The sequence below is a fragment of the Octopus bimaculoides genome, chromosome 12 (genome assembly GCF_046866305.1).
Source record: "Octopus bimaculoides isolate indiv1 chromosome 12, ASM4686630v1, whole genome shotgun sequence".
In the NCBI taxonomy this organism is placed as follows: domain Eukaryota; kingdom Metazoa; phylum Mollusca; class Cephalopoda; order Octopoda; family Octopodidae; genus Octopus; species Octopus bimaculoides.
In genome coordinates this window covers 11,387,636-11,392,304 of record NC_142939.1, presented here as the reverse complement: position 1 = coordinate 11,392,304, position 4,669 = coordinate 11,387,636, and the positions used below count along the sequence as shown (strand labels likewise).

The window sequence follows — 4,669 nt, the reverse complement described above, 5'->3', positions numbered from 1 at the left end:
TTCATTTATTTTACAAAATTAAGATAAACAAAGTTCTTTTTTAATCTAGAAAATACTCTCCTTCATTTTCTACAATGCTCTTCCATCTATCTGGTAGGCTTGCAAGGCCCCTCTTCCAAAATTCCCTTGTCCGTGATGAAAAATACTCTTCCAGTACTGTTCTGACCTTGTCTACAGAATTGATATTTTTTCCGTCCAAATGAATTAGAAGACTGCAGAGTAAATGATAATCAGATGAGGCAATGTCTGGTGAATATGGTGAGTGGGGCATCGATTCCCATTCAAATTTCTCCAGCCTTTACAATGTCATCCTTCTTGTATGTGGCTGAGCATTATCCTGATGGAAGAACACCTTTTGTCTAGAAACCAAAGGTGGCCGTTTTTCTTCTAGCGCTGACTTACACCACTCAAGCTGCTTGCAGTAAACCTCCTTTGTCATTGTTTTGTTTTGTTTGGGTTTAAAAGTTCAAAGTTGACTAATCCTGGGAGGTTTGTGAGGGCAGAGTCCTCAATCATGCCTCCCACCAAGTCCTGTCAAAAGCAACTGTCTCCAACTGATCTGAACTGAATCCCCAGGCAAGACCAACTGAGCTCAGAGATGTTATCCAACCATCTCGTTTGTGGACTACCCATGGGTGTCCTGCCTTCTAGTTTTGCTGGTAAAAGCTTGTCTAGCGATTCTTTCCTGGGACATTCTTACTAAATGTCCATAGTGTTGTACCCATTTGAGCCAACGGAACAATTGAGAGGTTGAAAGAGGAAGCATGAAAGAGACACACCAACATGTGTTGCTATTATTTTTGTATTCAGCTTTATTATATGGATTTGGTAGTTTCAGGTCAGAAAAATTTTGCATTTAGTCTCAATCAGAGACCTTTCTGTCCTACTATTTCAGCCATAGTCCTGAGTTGATTCTTAATTTTTTTTTTTTATTCATTTCTACATTTTTCAATCTTGTTGGATATTGACCATTTAAGATAATTTCATATCAATATCTTAGTCTGAGGTTTTAAAATTCAATTTTCAATTTAGTTTTTAGTTTTTGCAAAGCTTCCCTAGTCATTTCTCCTACATTCTCGCTGCTTTCACTTGTTACCTCAACCCTCTGTTTTATATTTGTTGGCTTCTCTGAGAATGTAAAAAGATTTTTCTCATTTTTGCTCATGTTCTGTAGCTAATTGTATTAGTTTACACTTGTTCTGTTCTAGATATTTTTACAGTCTTACAGAAGATGCTCTATAAAAAATATTTTGTAGTAATAAGAAGACTCTTAACTCTTTGTATTAATAGTAAATATATATTTCTGTATAGCTTTTTTTTCCCCCGCAAGTGATCTGTTAAAGATGTATACATTATTTTCCTTATTTTCATCCTTAGTCTTACTAATTCACTTACCATTGAGAATATTATATCAATATTAGCAACCAGTATCTTAATTTTGGCGTTTAGCTGTGTTTAAGAATTAATCTAATGCATTTATAACATTCCTTCCTAATCTGATTTTACATACATTTCTATCGACTCTCTAGTCTCTTTTACATGGTGTGTTTGCACAGATAAATCCCACTTGATGTTAATCCTTTCCAATAACAATTTATGGCTGGTGTTGGTACCATTTTTTTCCTACTTTGAATCTAAACTGCCTACTTACCTTAAATCATCACACCACTTCTTTTATATTCTTTTCATGTCATCTTACAAGTGTCAACATATAGCTGACAGTAACATCTGCTTTACTTGTTGTTTCAATCTATTTTAACTGAAACATGGTTTGTTCAAATTTTCTGTTCTTGTGTTATTATTGTCAAGATTTTTACTTCTGTTTTATTCATTTTTTTTTTAACCAGTACATGTCAACATCGTTATTATTGTTGTTGTTGTTGTCCAATATCTATCCACTTAAACCTATATTTTTTTTTCATTCCCCCCTTAAGATTTATGTGAATTAAGTAAACATATCTTATGAGATGCAAGCTATTAATATACATCTGCCTCACTGGATTTACATTCAAGAGGCAAAAATCAGCAATGATTGGCTCAACTTTCACTTTATTTAGCATACCATCATCATCGTCGTCGTCATCATCATTCTCATCTTCATCCTTATATTGTCACTGTCATTGTCGTCCTCACTATCATCATCATCATCTTTCTCATCACATCACCAACATCAACTGTCCTCCATGTTTCTTTCCTATAATGCAATATTAAAACAAACAAAAAGAAAATTACCGAGAAAAATTCATTGCACATTGGTTATCAGGTTTAAAAATGCACGCGTAGAGATTGAATGAAGCAATACAAAGGTCATATGATGAGAGAAAGAGAGAGATAGAGAGAGAGAGAAAGAGAGAGAGAGAGAAAAAAAAATAGATACATGAAGACCAGGATTGGATTCATACCAGCTTTGTGTAAGAATCAGTGCAAAGCTGTAGGCTGGAAAGGAGATAGGGAGAGTAAGAAGACAGAGAGAGGGAACCAGAAGATCAAAGTTCGAACTCAATTTACATTCTATGAATGGGGATGACATAAACTGAATTGCTTTTACTGAGAGGCATTCTAGCACTTTCTCAATTTTCCTTCTTTATACACATATACACAGATGCACATATTAACATACTTGATCAAATTATTTCAATGTATATATATATATATATATAGAGAGAGAGAGAGAGAGAGAGAGAAAGAGAGAGAGAGATACATATATATAGTTGTAACTCTGTGTGCGTATGAGTGTGAATATTTGTATATCTATATGTGTGTGCGTGTTGGTTTGACTATCAACATGTGTCTGTATATATATATATATATATATATATATATATATATATATATATATATATATATATATATATATATGAGTGTGAGTATGTATATGCGCATATAAAAATTAAGTATATATGCATGTATGTATATTTATGTATAATCATAGATAAGTGAATGGGAATAAATATGCTTGCATATATATATATGCATGTGATGTAAGCATATATATATGTGTGTGTGTGTGTGTGTGTGTGTGTGTGTGTGTGTGTGTGTGCTTGGTGTAGTCTTCTGACTTGCCAGCTCCTGTGAAAGCGTCCGACCCATACCAGCATGGAGAATAGGCATTAAATAATGATGATGATGATGATGATGATAGTGGTGATGGTGGTAATGGTATGTGTGTATATACATATATATACATTTATATATATATGCATATATATATATAACATATATATATATGTATATATATGTATATATGTGTGTGTGCGTATATATATATATATATATATATATGTGTGTGTGTATATACACACACATATATGTATGTATACACATTTTCAAGTGCGTGCATACCTGAGTATCTACTTTGCTGTAAATTATATCCCGGTTCTTCAGTGATTAAAAGTGTAACGGCTATTAGGTTTGTCATAGAAATACAATATTAGAGTGAACTGGATATAGGGGATAATGCAAACTGGAGAAAGAGAGAGAGAGAGAGAGAGAGAGAGAGAGAGAGAAAGAGAGAGAGAGGAGGGGGAAAAACAGAGAGAAAATGGTAAATTTCCATGGTAGAGAAAGCATGCTCAATAGCATTTAACTCTAACATGTCTGATCAGTTTGTTTACCATTTTAGAATAGTAGAGGTCAAAATAAATTGGTTAAAAAAAAAAAAATGAAGAAATAAAATCAAAATATTCCTCTGCTGTACAATTGAATAATCTACCCAGGTATACACTACTTATTACACACACACACACACATCAATGTTCCTTTACATTTTTGCTTGCTTTTGAAATATTTTGTTTAACTATTTTGAAGATAACATTGCAAAGTCAACCATGCAATTGCCATCTCAAGCATGATTATTATATTTTAATATACTTTTAAAAGTTATTATTTATGCAGCCTTGTAAGTAAGGGGAAATACTCACGTGTCCGGGGTTAAAAGTAATAGGAAGGGGTTCCCCCCCCCCCACTAATTCTGTAGAAGTTTATATTTTGGTAATGTGCTGTGCTTGAGAGGACCTTTCAAGAGCCAAGTGCACCTGTACTGGTGGCACATAAAGAACATCTTATGAATTTTGGGCCTCGTGGAGGCAAAGTGGCTGAGTTCCTTTTCGAGTATTGAGCCTCAAAGAGGCAAAGTAGCTGAGTTCCTTTCAAGTATTGGGTCTTACAAAGGCGAAGTGGCTGAGTTTCTTTCGAGTGTTGGGTCTCATGGAGGAAATGATCAAGGCAATATGTCATGCTTGAGAAGAAGATCCATCAAGCCAGGCAAAATCACAGTTGTGGCAGATACCAGTGTCACACAAATTAGCACCCATGCCAGTGGCATGTAAAAAAACCCATTGCACTTTTGGAGTGGTTGGTGTTAGGAAGGGCATCCAACCATAGAAATCCATGCCAGATCAGACTGGAGTCTGGCACAGCCTTCCAGCGTGCCAGCCCAGTCAAACCGTCCAACCCATGCCAGCATGGACAACGGACGTTAAATGATGATGATCATGATGACGATGGTAGTCACCACTCAGCAAGAAACAGGAACATTTTTAGCAATCTTAGTCTTCTTCTTATTATTTGTGCTTCAGAAGAAGTAAAAGATCCTTTATTCCACGTCAGCGGTAAGAGACTAGCTCTGACACCCATGCAGAAGGTTTAAAGTCACCAGTGTCTTGTATAC

The 4,669-nt window shown here is 35.0% G+C and overlaps 1 long non-coding RNA gene across 1 annotated transcript in view; it reads right to left on the bottom strand.

Annotated features, from left to right (window-relative positions):
* Positions 1–2,029: 2,029 nt before the first annotated feature.
* Positions 2,030–4,669, bottom strand: part of LOC149132954 (uncharacterized) — an 11,303-nt gene continuing 8,663 nt past the window's right edge. Inside the window, exon 2 of the long non-coding RNA XR_016243911.1 lies at positions 2,030–2,194. This is a non-coding gene — a long non-coding RNA (uncharacterized LOC149132954). The remainder of the gene's footprint in view (positions 2,195–4,669) is intronic.